We start from the raw sequence: 14,938 nt of genomic DNA, 5'->3' as shown, positions 1-14,938 counted from the left end.
TTCGTGGCCACGCAAATACTTACTTTGATTGTGCTGCTAAATTTTCAAATGGTTACTGAATTGATATTGAGAATTGGCAGGTAATCATTATTTTACATACTTAGAGCGATAAAATAAGATATTTCACGTCAAGTCGAGATAGAAATGGAGGAGTAAGTTGCTGCGACGTATTTCTATAGCAGGGTCACAATTTTTGACATTTATGAATTCATTTTTTAGGCTCCAGGGTAACTCTCCGGAAATGAATGGTTATTGTAAAGCAATATAGTCAGGATCCTACGAGGGATTAAGCATTCAATTTGTTTGGAAATGGAAGAACAAGTTTAACCAGCTAAATCACTAAATATTATAAGTAGAAATTTTAGACATCAACTGGAGTACAACTCCAGGTACATATAATATTTTTGTTATTTTACCGGGTTTCTTCTTAAAAAGCACTTCTGGCAACTTGCCAAAGTATAAACTTGAATTTGTGGAAGTATAGTTTTTAATATAACCTGAATTTTACGGATGTTTTCCAAAGTACCTTTTAAGTAAGCGACCTTTAGGCGACTCTTTCCCCAGCATTGAGAACTATTTTTTCGCTCTCTAGCGATGAGGCTACGAGAAATTTAGCTTTCACGATAACGGAATTGAAGGGCGGGTTCAACCGGAGAAGATCAGAATATTTTTTAAAATGATTTAAGTGATTTATTTGCAAAATGGTCATTTTAGATTAACCATTTATAATATATACTTACAAGATATATGATGCTTCAATGATAATACCCACACATAGCCTATAAAAAAATATTATAGCTATGAACTTTTGCCATTAGGTTGGTATTCATTATACAAATAGCAATATAAAGTAAATGTTACCATATTACAAGGCCAAGCGTGAAATTTAATTACATAGAAATATTATAAACGTTTACATTGCAAGCCCTCCTGAGCCACTGGCTCGTCAGGAGGTGCTTGCATAGTCAGAAATAGTTAGAAAGAAGAAAAGGCTTTAGTTGATGAAGTACAACTGATACTTCCTCTGAAGAAACTAAAAGTGAATTACACCCTTGTTACTAGTTAAACGGGCAGATAACGATCTATTTAATTAAGTTATAGTTGATTTTTATAAAAAATAAAAATAATCCTAAAGCATCTAAACAGTCGTTCACTTTTTCAGCATCCTCCCGATTGCGTGCTATGCCGCCACCTCCCCCACCTCCATATCTACATGTTCCCCTCCATAACCCCTCTCCCTTCCGCCCCTTTCCTCTTTCAGTAGGCTCGCAAACGCTCAAACTGCGCATGCGCAACGTCGCATAAAACCCCCACCTCGCTCCTCGGCTTCGTCCCTCCCACGTCACTTACCCTCACCCCACCCCACATCGCAGTTAGGATTCCTTATCCCTGCAGCCCTTACCCTCCTCACACCAACACACCCTTTTTAAAGGGCTCTACTCTCACCCCCTCCCCTCCTCCCTACGTTTTCCGCGCCCACCCTACACAAACCTCCCCTCCTACCTCTCCCCCGTGGCCTCTTCAGCATCCCCCTTCGCCGGCCTCAAAGTACGCTCGGAGGTCCTGTGCGACGCAACTGACGGCGGGAGAGAGAGTGCGGCGCCGACAGAGTTCTCGTCCGGGAGGATACGGAAGGGAGAGAAGAGGGTACCCCGGGGGGGTGAGACCGGGGTAACTCCCGGCGTTCGAGTCCACCCACGCCCGCTAAAACCTCAGCGTCCTCCGTCGGAAACCCGAGTTAGGGCGAGACGGTGTTCGGAGTCTTGTGTTTCGGGAAGTTTGTGAGTGCTACTATCCACCGGTTGGTTCGTTTACCCGACTTTCTGTCGGGTATTTTGTGCCGTGCGCGGAGACTTTGAAGGGAAGGCGATCCTGGAAAAAATTGTGCCGTAGAGAAGAGGAGAGTTCACGGCGATTTTTCCATGAAAAAGAAAGCGGATCATCTTCTTGTCCAGGAAAAATATACACATACATATTTTCCCCACCCTTTGGATCCCTGGATGACCTCCCCCGCCCTCCACCGTACGTGATACAAGCCCCTGTCGCACTAGCCCATCCCCCCACCCTACTTCGCAACCGCCTCCGCAGTTTTACGATAGATTTATTTAAAGAAGAAATTTCCTTACGTCACTTTTTCTCCGTTTTCCCCATACTTTCGTCTCCCTTACAGCCATCCTGAAACCGTCACATCGTTAGTGCTACTGCCATTGGATAAGAGAGGACAAGGACTGTATTTTACCGCTTGAAGCCCCTGTGACCTATCCATCTTCGTCCACTCTTTCGTCGAAGGAAGAGAGGCTTGACCGAAACTTTTCTCTTCCCTTTTAAATACTCATAAAAAATAAAAAGGGAACGCCTTTCTCTCCCGGATACAACTTCAAAGTTTTTATCTCTCCACTTTATTTTTCTCGAACGAGGTGTTGAGTTGGGAAAGAAGAAAATCATTTTTCCTCTCGCTTCTCTCTCTCTCTCTGCGTTCCTTGGATCTTCCCTCGTGTCGAGTTTGGTAGGTCTTTCAGCATCTCCCTCACTATATCCCAACCTTTTCTCAAGAGAGTGAACAGAGGGTGCCCCATTGAATGGGATCCCCATGAATGGATAGGAGAGGTGTTAGGATGAGAACGAAAAAGTGATCTCCTTTCCCCCCATCATTGGTGGAGTGAGAACATTTTTTCCATCTTCCCATTTCTCCATTTTCCCTTCCACGAAATCATCACCTTACTCTGTCTTCGAGCCTTCGGCGTTGCGTGTGGACGGGCCCGCTGGATATTCGGCCACGACGTGGAGTGACCTCAAGCCATCTCGTGTTTTCCCCCCGTTCCGTTCTGCTCCGAGAGATGTGACTCGACACCAGGGGCGTTTATTAGGATACTCGTCTGATCGAGTCGCTTACCCCAGTTTTAAAAATGTACTTGTGACGTTTTCGCCCATCCTCAACATGCCCGTGCTCCCGTAAAAAGTACATCCTTTTACAACTAAGTGATATCTGAGGACTTCTCAGGCCTTATTCCAACCATAAAAAATTGCACTGATGAATTCAAACTATTCTCCGAAAATATCTTTCAAAACTCGTCAAATTTTTCGACAGGATCAGCCGGACTTGCTCTCAGGTCGTAGATCTCTTAACCCCTACGACATATAAGTGTAGCGGTGGCCGAACAAACCGACACCCATCCTCATGACTGGAATCCCGTTAGTTCGCTCACCCATGTTTCCGCACATTTGTGCAGGAATTGCATCAAGTTGGTCTGTTTACTGATATTTTTTCATCGCGTGGAGAACGCTCGTTACGTGTAGTGTGCTCTCGTCGGATGGACCCTGTGCTATCAAGAAGAAAGTCTTCTTCTTCGTTTTGCCCTGGGGAGTTCCCGGAGTTCCCTCGTCGACGGACGGGAATAGTGCGAAGGAAAGTTTAGTCATTCCCGGCTCGGTGGTTGTGAGTCCTTCGGGGGAGCCTCTCCGTGTCTCTAGGTAAGCCGAACACACTCCTCCGATATCTTCAGTTTGGGGAAAGGAAGTTTCTCTCTCCCTCGAATCGTTCTGCGGCGATGAAAGACCCCGGCCAAAGGGGGGAGGGTCTCGTTTTCGGGTGTCGCGACGAAGGGAAGATAGATCCACGGTGCGGGCGCCCAGTGTCGTGTTGGGAGCACCCGCCGGTGATCCAGGGGATTAGCCAGTGGCCCTTGCGAGCATCAATTTCTCGTCGGCACACTTCGGAGGAGACTCCTGGTCTCGCAAATACAATGAAAATGCCTTTAGACCGCAGTGACATCAAATGGTCGCAGTTCGCATAGATAGTAATGAAGTGAACCAACAGATTTCCAGGATACATTTAATCGTAAAGAATTTTATTGAATAATTAAGTCTGTTACCATAAAAAAATGGAAAGCTACTGGTAGTGGTTAATATATTGGCTTAATGGTTATTTATCCATACTTTTGCCATTTTATCACCATATTTGCCGCATATCGTTTAGATGCGCGTAAGAAGTGTGTATGTAAGTTTCGTGACTAAATGTAAGTTTTATGAGAGCATTTCCTTAAGGACGGTGACTTTAACCCACAAATATTTCGTAGTTAATCGTCGGGTTCCATTTTATTATTTCCATTCCGTATTTATACGTGTCTAGATCTCAATTCAATTTCAATAACATTGCTTAAGCGGACCAAAGCTTCTAAAAATTATCTAACGATGATCGATAAAAGGCAATTGTTATAGTTGAGGTAAACTTAACTCCAGAAGGATCGCTGAATTTTTCAGAATTTATATAAATCTTCAGAAATATTGAAAGTTTTCCTATTTTACTGAGTTATCAATTAAATAGATTAAAATACAGTACGAATACAAGAGCATACGCTGCTCTTTGTCCTAGAGCGTGTTTCACTTAGACCAGTTTTTCAGCGGGAGCCAAGTTCTCACGATCTTTGTGTCTGGTCTGTGCTACTGGAAACATTATTCGGAATTTCCTCCGAATTTTCTGAATGGCTTAGTGAATTAAAGAATTCCATTCCTCCCCGAAAATCGAGAAGCGTTGCATTCTCAACCAACCAAGTGGAGGCCACGTCAAGATGAGTGATTGCTCAGGAGCGTAGGAGCGACACGCTAAAGTCAACCCTACGCCTGGGGAGGGATTAAAGTCCAAGAGGCGAGAGATATTTCGAATCATAAAGCTTTTCCATTTGCCCCATCATGACTTTCCTAATCGCGATTTTGTATGCATTTGAAATATTAGACTTTTTCACTGCGAACTTATGTAGTTAAGGAAGAAAACAACGAATTCTGTGGTACAATTGAGCATGTTTTTGACTTAAGCCAAATAAAAATTATGAAATTTTTTATTAAAATCAAAGCGGAAATAGTGGCTTTGATTCCCATAGTTTCCGAATGACCAAGGAATGTTCGGCGTTCTCGCATAGAACGACCCTCTGGGAATTAGAAAATAAGGATGACCATTCAGCTTTGGTCGCAATTTCAGGAATTTCGCAAGGAAATTATTCTTCTCACTTGTCACGACTTAACAGTAGTGTAAATAGCATTTGCAATCATCAACCGCTTCTCAAATACCCCGAATACCCTAATAATGAGGAGTTACTCGGGTTTCGGATGAATGGAAGTTCCAACAGAATCGTGCAAATTCGCCAATTCTTCGAGACAGTTTGTGTCTTTATTTCAGGGTTCAGGGAAGCCCTTCCTTTGATCCCACTCTCAAGTTCCTCTCCTTGTATGAAACAAAACCCGCAGCGGAGAAAGAGAAAGGTTTTGCGGGCATAGCAGTGGGAACTCGCCGCAGAGCACGCTTTGGATTTCCCGGAAACTTGGCGAGGGAGATAAGTTACGAGTGGCGAGGAGTAATCCGAGACTTTGGGACGAATATAGCCATTAATGCCCCCAAGGCCTCGTCCTAGGACCCCCTATCCGTACAAAATCTCATTTTCGGCGGGAGGAATTGAGGGGAGGCTTAGGGGGGGGGGAGGGTGTTGTGCACAGTAATTTTTGCGGACCGTGGTCTTTCGTTTCGATGAAATGTTTGGAATTTCGTTGGAGTTTCGTGGAATTTCGTTTCAGCCATATTATCCATTCCCATAAATGCTTAGGCTCACTCATAGTCGTCATCAATTTGCGAAGGGTATGGTAATCTAGGCACAAAAACTTGTAGAAAGCATTCAGTGCACCGGTAGTTAAGAACTATGAGGCTTTAGGTCGATTTTAAAATATCTGGTAAGCGTTAATGGGAACATGAAATATAGCATAGCCTTGACTTGAGGATACGTGATGCTCACAATAAAGGAAAGGTGCTCAGAAAAGCGCTTAGAGAAACTCATTGACTTGTATGAAGGAATTCGTTTACTCCAGCCTTCACACTCGGAAAAATTCTAATAAAATTTTTATGGATTCAGGATTTTCCTACTACCTTCTGAGGGACGTGAATACCAACACAGTTTATTATGCATCTTATATTACGCCCTGTTTTCAGATGTTCCGAAAGACTTGAATACATAAAATTATTTTTCCCACCAATAGTTACACTAGACTAAAATAGAAAGATCCACAAAATGTTCTTTTGTTCTCTAGAAAAAAACTATGATCAGATTAACTAAGGTGTTAGTGAACTAGAATCTCAATCGGCGGTCCGCCAAATTAGCACGAGTGCTGGCGGGATCTTATCAACTTTTATCCCTATCTTTATTATGGTACAGTAAAAGGAGTGCTCTTCCTGTAGCTCACTCGCAGTATCAAGTATTTCACGTTATACATTACTGTAAAACGGCATAAATACTATCTGATGCCGCTTTGGGTGCCATCAGAACAAAATTTCTTCGATGGGGTTAGTCTGTTTCATGTGGCTTGAACATATTTCCCTTGGCGTATTTCAATTGGCCTGGATAGTATACGTTAATAGGAACAATTTATTTCTCATAAAGGTTCCCTTGCTTCGTTCCGAGTGATGTGGTCCGTGGTTACAGACGCTTCCAGCTAAGAATTATCCATTGTAATTAGGGGTTCTTGATTATATCTTGAAGGCCTGATTGACATTGAAGCCATGGACATCATTATCCAGACTGAGACCCGGCAACTCTTCAATGCAACAGTACGCCAAGAAAAAGTCTCATCATACAGTAATACGTTTACATGCAACAAAAACATTTACAATACCAAATTCAAAAAATCAATACAATGAAAATTTGGAGATGTCCTACCACACTCCCGGTTTGTATGTACTAAGACGCCTTAACCATTTGAAAATCCAATGCTACTGTGAGGGAGCACGACTAAACATTTATACACAAAATTCAAGCCGTTCCTTGCGTCCACACCACGCAATTCCACTTGGACGCTAATACCGCCAGCGACGCTTGTTGTGCTTTATCAATAACTATTTGCTCTCATTCATTTTGAAAAATAGTTTTAATGCGATGACTTAACGATAAATATTTTTAGCAAAATCTTTTAAACACAAATATAATCTGCGGAATCGTAGATAAACTTAAGTAATCTTCAGATTATATTCATAGTGATTATATCCGCTTGTTGTCCGGTTCCGCTGCAATTAACACTTAAACTCTCTCTTGTTTTTCCAACAACACTCGTTGCCGTCGAAGTTCTTCGAAATAGACTGCCGTCTACACTCGGTGAAACTAACAATAGAGATGAAAACCATGCTAATATCATTCCAGTTAACCCATATTCAGATTGAGCGAACTAAAAAACGTTCAAAACAGTATTAACTTTTGGGATTGTAAATAAAACCCGAAGATCCAAGCACGAGGGAATAGAATTTTTCAATATTGACATAAATACTTGCAATTTTTCACGATTCTAAAATTTCATCCGACCTACGTTTCGATGCTACTACATCATCTTCAAGGTAAAACTGTTGTGTAGTGCATTCTAAGTAATTTTTAACTGGTTAAAAATTATATAAATTGAATGCACTACATACCATTCATACCTTGAAGATGATGAAGTAGCATCGAAACCTAGGTCAGAACAAATTTTATAATCGTGGAAAATTGCAAGTGTTTATTTCAAAATTTGCTGTCTTGACCAGAATTTTCGGGAAATTCGCCTAGTGCGACGTCAAGGGGAATTCCCCGTTCACCATCCGACCTTCCCGGTCATCACCTCCACACATTTCTTTCCAATCTGATGCGTCGGATCGTGCGATACGATTCCATAATGCGTGGCAGGTTTGCCCCTTTCCTTAAAAGCGGCCGAGCGAAAGAGGGCACTCGCACGAAGCACCATCTCCCGTTTTCTCTGTATCTCTCTCCGCCGATTACATTGAAGAGAGAGAGCCCTCGTACCCCGGGGGCGATTCTCCTCGGGGTCTCGAGTGAAAAATTTCGCCGTTGCAGGGAAGCATCTACCATCGCTGTGCTCGTTAAAGGGGAAACGCTTAGGGCCCGGGTCTCGCGGAGATAAGGCGATGAACGGTCACAGAGATCAGTTTTAAAGCACCTGCCTCCTCTTCCACGGAGAAAATACGCCTCCTAGATCGAGGGAAGAGCAATAGATTATGTTCTTAACCATCGTCATCATAGTTTTAAAATCTTAGATTGGCATACTTCAGTTCTCCATTACCCGTTCCTATGTTAGATCCTTGGGTCCTTCAATTTCCATGAGTTCTTCTCTATTCCAAGTAATTATCTCTACGTCTCCATCACGGATCCTTCAATTTTTTTCCTTCCATAATGTTTCTCACGTAATTGCCTTATTACCTGACATATCCACCTGGTATTTCTCTGACGAATGGCGTTCCACAGTTCTCTTTCTTCGTCTGTACTTCAGTACATCTCCTGGTTTCCAATCGTAGCCGTCCATTATATCTTCAGCTCATATCCAAGGTAGGCCTTAATGGGAAGATTTAAAGTGACATTGTATGTAGCCAAATTTCTATTACTGCTAAATGAAATACTGTAGAATAATATGAAAAAGTATTTTTTTCTGAAACCGTATCTTCTTTTCCGGGATAGTCCCAGTCCGTGTGGATCCGATGGGGCTTATTCTTCGCTTTATGTGCATGTAATTCCACCGTTATGTCTAAAGTATTTTATAAAAATAAAATACCCAAAAGTAGATCCCTTTGTGCAGATTGACCAGTAAAAAAAGTAAGCACATTCCTCCTCCACAGAGAAAATTCTCCTCCTACACAATGGGACGAGCAATGCATTACGATCATACCGAATGAGGGCCTAAATAGAAGGATTTAACCTTCAAGTGGACTCGAGTGATATCGCATGACTAAAAATTTTAATTACTGATAACTGTATCATTCTAGAAAAATTATTTTATTGTAAAACCGAGGCTCCTTCTCGCTACACGGGCAAAACTGGCGGGCCTTCACGTTATGAGAGCACATAATTCTTCAATTTCGTGTGGATGATATTATAGAAATGATTTACTCAAACGCAGCTCGATTCCCACAACGATCAAACGGTTACAGATTCTCGTGTCACAGGTTTTCTCCTCCTCATTCGTTTACATACTACATTTCCGATGCTTAATCAGCGTCTTTCAGTGTCAATGCCTCAAATCCCACATCCATATCTTGATAAAATTTTAGGCTACACACTAAATCCTAATACAATATTTATGCATGACACATTTCTATGCTTTTATAGAGGTTGTGAACTGCAGACCTTAGATTCATTCCCCAATATGACCCTTATGGGAGAATTTTGATTTAGAGAAGAGTGTGGTGGCATTGAATGATGCCGTTTTTTACCAGTCAATGCTCTAATTAAGTCACTCTTAGGGAAGATGAAACTGGAGGGGCTACGATCCCCAATCAAGAATATACTTTAGGACCTAGGCTTTCTTCTAGATCATATCAGGAAAAAAATTGCCCAACTGAGCCGCAAAATTGTCAAATTGCAATAGATTGTCATCAGACAGCTATCCTACTACTAAAACCGTTATACACATGATGGCTGATCAGTATTACTAAGTTTGAGGGTGTTTCTTATAGTTCTTTAATCGCAAATTAAATGGCTACCAGCTAACATAAGCTAGCCATAAGCTATAGAATGGTAGCGAAAATCGGTAATTTATACAATAACGTGAGATAGCGACCCATAAAAATAACCAGAATAAACGCTCAGATTCCACAATTCCAGAGATATTTCGAAGCATTTAGATTGAATTTACATTCCCTATTCACATGGGAACTTCCTACCTCCCTATTCCAAAGACTGTGTTCGTCTTCATCCGGCTGTAGCGGCAGACATTCTCTTCATCCCCGGAATTCAACAAAGTAGATTATACTCGCTGAACCGTTCCCATTAATCTTATTCCACATTGAACGATGAATGCTACGATAGTGTAAAATAGCATCGGTACCACAGCTTTTACTAAAGAGCGACGGGTTATGCGTTAGGATTAGAAATTTACGCCGGCAGTAAAAATTCTATGGCAGCAGCCTCCGGGGGTATCTTTTGCGGTGAACGGCGCGCGCCGACATCCGTACCGATGGCCTCTACGGCGCGAATTGGTCAATAACTATTTTAAAATTCAGTTCAAAGAATTAAGAAGTGACGACATAGGAGAAAATGTCAAATATGAATCTTGGTAATGAATCTCTTCTCGGAGATTCACGATCTTAACCTCAGAAGACACGGCGGCGACGCAGCAGTGTGGACTTTTTTCGGTGTTAGCGGTGCAGCACCCTCTTTTACGAAGGATCAAGTATTTAATATGAATAAATTCATGAAATGCGTCACAAAAAATCAGTCAAAGTAGATAATCATCAATGCAAGTTACTCCATTTCGGATTATACTTCTCTGAAATTTGGAATTATTTCGTTGGGACGGCAGTGAAATCACTGGGATTAAGGAGCTGGCAGGCTGGGGACAATCATTTGTTGGGATATCTGGCTATCCGATAAGGAGTGAACTGCATTGATTTTCACTCTATATTTTATACCGAACTGGGAAACTAGTGGATATTTCAGTGGAGTAGCAATGATTGATACAGTTGTCAACATCTTAGCTTGTTTTAGAGGATCCAGAATAGCTGAGGTCTGAAGAAGGGGCTTTCAACGCTCGAAGGAGGAAGTCGCCATCAAAAATCTTTTGCACGCTCTGTTATTATTTATTAGAAAAATAACTTCATCACAGTAGCGAAAAACACAGCACAGTAGCTTTCGATTGTTGAGTTGCGATCCGATCGTGCTTCTTTCAATTTGAATCAATCTGAGAAATATGAAAAATACTGTCTGTCACTAAGCAATGAGCCCATACTTAAAAGTTTTCATTCATGTGGTAATCGTGTGCTATTGAGTTATCGCCACCTTTGAAGAGATTCGCCAACTTCGAAGAGATTTCATTTTTTACGTTCTACCCAACAAAAATAGGTTAAAATTAGCGACAATATGCATTAAGATTATTTTAATGAAGTGATCCGAGGTGATAGTTCACTAAGAAATAAAATTTTATGGCATCGTAAATAATTTATGGATTCTGAGGAGATTTGTTTGGAGTTTTCCTCTATGAGACCTTCTCACTCGATGATGCCTGAAAAAAGCTCGCTATGAATGTAATATCGCTTGAAAAAACTTATTGTGTTCTCAGAGTCGAGTTTTTCTTTTAATAAATTAATACCCTAAATTATAATTATGTATCTGTACGAGAACGTTACTGTTAAAAATAATGATGTTGTACTGTTTTGTAGCCATAACATTATAACTGGCTGCCTACATTGTGAAAAGACTGCCGATCTCTATACAATTACCTATTGCGCCAAAAAAACTTTTTTATTTCAATAGCCGTGATACATTTTTTGTCACAAACTTTCAAATTACATAGGGTTGTACTAGCATGGGGGTGGTGCGACCTCAATACCCAAAAATTATGTCTTAACCCGTTCATTTGTCCCTCCAGTAACTTTTTCAGTCATCCCTTATCTCTTGCTCCCTTAAACGATCTTTCGAAGTTCCTCGGCGTACGTTGTAAAGTGATAACCACAAAAACTGAGATGAAAAACTGATCCCCTCGCTTAGCGTAGGTAAACGGTCCAAGCAGATTTCTGATTTGATGCAAATTCTTTCCCTCATGGATTTTCACTAGTTAGGTGAAAAATTAGCTAGTTAGGTGAAATGTTAGGTGTACTCAGTTTTAGTACACTAACATTCACAACTTAATTAGGAGAAAATCGGAGGAGTACTATCGTCGAACGTAAGGTATAGGATAGTTTAAGCAATTTAAACGGAAAAAATGATGATAATATATGCCTAACGAGATGCTGGATCAATTCGTAGATATCTATGAATAGTCGGGTCACGTTATAAGACTTGGGGCCAGTGACTCCTTATGTTCGAATTCTACCTCTTTATTATGAGGACGCGCACATCCCGCAAGATCGGTCTTTTTTGGTAACTATGTAATCACTCGCTTAAAAGTTATGCTAACATCATAAACTTTTCACGTTGTATGAGGTGGACCGTTATTAAGAATTGCCTATACCTCAAATTTGATAATTTTACCTTTCGATTGTTTTCTCAAAACTATTTTTTTTATTTGAAAAAAAAATGTACAGAGTCTACCCCGGTTACCCTAAAAATTTCAAGAAGGTAGAATGAGTTATACGCGAGTAATAGCCAAGGACCAGTCATGAGGGAAGTATGCCTCCTCTTAAGACTTTATTTGTTATCCCTTCGTAATTTTCCAAGGCACTAAAATGTAAGATGCATATTTAGGCAATAATACCGGTCATTAAGTATGATGACATAACTCCTCACGCCAAGTGAACCAACTTGAAAGGCTTTGTGGGTAGGATGGTGCCGCCGAAGGACCATGAGGTCAAATAATCTCTCTAGGAGACCACAACGTCCCTTAAACTTAGCTTCTTCAAAGAGGCTTCGTCCGATAAAAAAACACCATCGTGCCCTGAATATAAACACACTTGATGGCTCACTTAACATACCTGGCCTGCGCAAGGCTAAACCTCTAGAGCATCCTTGGAAAGCTCAACCGGGAAGGGAAGTCGCTCAGCGCGCCGATGCGGCACAGACTCGGTGGTCATCGAAATACCGCCCTAGCGCCCAGCAATCTAAACCTCCAGCTTGCTAAGGCACCAACTGTGATTAAATCAGATTACAATATGTAAAATAATAGGAGGATTTTCGTTGCGGTAACCGAGAAATCTTCATCGCAATTCGGAATTCAAAACCGAATTCATCGCAACCGAATTTTTACTCGTTTATTGATGTTCAATAAAAAATTCATGGAAATTTTTACTCTAGAAATTACATCAACTTAAAATGACAAAAGCCTATGATAATTCCTACGTGGAAATGCTTGAACTCTTGTGAAGTCTTGCAGTTTTGCTCATTTAAACCACTCCCCCTCTAAGCAGAGAGTTACTCCATTCGTTGCACGTTACTGAAATGTCAGAAGTATTTAGGATAAGCGTAAAAGTCACGACCAAAGGAGCTCCATCATTGGAGGTACCGCAGCTAACTCTACTTTGTATGGTGTTAGAGTTTCCCGGCGTTTCAGGGACAAAAAAGAAACGTTTCGTGCAGCGACTTGCTGTTCATCCTCAGGGTATCTTCTGAATGATTCTGACCCGGGGAATCCAGGTGATCTTCAGGAGATCCCCTAAGGATGAACAGCAAGTTGTAGCACGAAACTTCGGGAGCCATGGAGAACATTAGCCGGTGGAAAACCCGAGAAACTTTCTGAAATATACTTTGGTTTCCACAGCCACCAAACTGGTCTGCTTGGGATCAAAAGTACCATTTTTATGCTTGCTACTGCGTCTGAACTATATATTGTTATCTTTCATCTACAATTACAAAAGACCCTGCAGGCCACCTCAAAAGGTGAATGGCATGGCGGGAAAAGTTGGGACACTAACGGCTTATAAAAGAAAGTAAACGGCTAACAAAAGGAGGCGCGCGTTGGAGATATTTGACCTTTGAAGTTCCTCCTAGCATTTATTAGCCCATTTTATTGTTTGGGGTGAACGAATTCCGTATCTATATGTTCTGGAAAATGTCTCTAATTTTATCGTTTCTGTCGGAGCAAGAAACATATTGAGGATCCGAATGGATGTTTTCCGCGTCGCTCTGAGGAATATCTGGTCTTCATTACTCAACCTATCTAAACCTAGAACGTAACCTCCGCGTCTCTTGCAGCTTCCAACCTAATTTTTGTAAATAGTATGTAACGCTCTCCTTTCGTTCGAAGCAGTTTTTTTTCCGAAGATCGGAGTTTTCCTCCGTATTTTATGAATCTCACGGATTAAGTCTTTCAACGACGGATCCTTTTTACCCGCCGCGTATTCTGGCGTGGTCTGACAAGTGCTAAATAGCACCTCTCACAACACGCTCGACGGATCCTAGCTTCTTCAGGGCTCTCCCGCAAATATTTCTCACGCGTACAAGCCACGATAGTTCCTAATTACAGTGTTATATTTTACAGCAAGCTGTCCGGATTACTGTGAAAGCGTTCATTGGGTGGAGGGCTCTCATAATCTCTGCTCTAGAGCCTGGCTCCGCTCCCGGCGGCCTTGAAACTACGGCAAAGTCCCCATGTGAATGAGTAGCGACTATCCTTATTGATGGTAGCGGACAGCTATAACAAAGGAGAATACATAGGGGAGGTCATGTTTTCCTTCATGCTTTCCATCATGTAGTCCATTGCTTTACGTAGCAACTCAGGGTGCATTTAATCGGTTTTCAAAAACGTCCGCAATTGCAAAGCAATATATTTCTTCTTCATCGTTGCAACGGTGTCTGAACTCGCTAGGTATAATATTGATAAGTAATAAAATTGCAATTTCATATCATAATGAATTTGAATTACGGTAAAGAGCCATAATTATACCTAATTTCCACATGATATTCAGATAGCATTGCTTTCAGCTACGCCAGCGGCTACTTCGGTAAATCCATTATGGTACGTGGTAAGTGACAACATATCGTAACTGAATACTTCGCTGTCGTAATATTCGTGTGACTACAACTCATAGCATCGATGAAATAGCGGTAACATCACGCATGGTAGTTTTATCTCTCGACGTGTACATTCTCAGAATGCGATCTATATCAGCTAAGAAAATTCCTCAACCATAGGAACGCAATTGATAGACAAAATACGAGCATGATAGATCGCTAATAGATTCTGAATTTGGACTTCCGACTTGAGTCTCAATAATACTGCGCATTCCTCCCCAATTTTAATCGTTCACAATACGAGCCAAGCAATTAAAAAGCACGACGCAGTAAAAAGGCGAAGGATCAAATGAAAAAAAATAAGTGTAGGATTAATCTTCTTACGATATTAATTTCGTAATGCGCTCTGTCCCGCCGCTAGTTCTTTAACAGACTTGCGGGCGTCACGATGAATTTCTCCCAAACTAGTTTTTCCACTCGGAAACACCACTTCAATTCGCGATCCCATGCATAGTTTTATCAAATTGAAAATTCAGTTCTAG

General features: G+C 41.3%; 1 protein-coding gene across 1 annotated transcript in view; it reads left to right on the top strand.

Moving 5' to 3' along the window:
* Window positions 1–1,548: 1,548 nt before the first annotated feature.
* Window positions 1,549–14,938, top strand: part of LOC124162295 — a 108,784-nt gene continuing 95,394 nt past the window's right edge. Inside the window, exon 1 of the mRNA XM_046538781.1 lies at window positions 1,549–3,471. The gene's annotated coding sequence lies outside the window, so the exon portion shown is untranslated. The remainder of the gene's footprint in view (window positions 3,472–14,938) is intronic.

This window comes from Ischnura elegans, chromosome 7 (genome assembly GCF_921293095.1).
Source record: "Ischnura elegans chromosome 7, ioIscEleg1.1, whole genome shotgun sequence".
NCBI classification, from domain to species: domain Eukaryota; kingdom Metazoa; phylum Arthropoda; class Insecta; order Odonata; family Coenagrionidae; genus Ischnura; species Ischnura elegans.
Note: the sequence above shows the minus strand (reverse complement) of the source record. Positions and strands in the feature narration are given on the sequence as shown.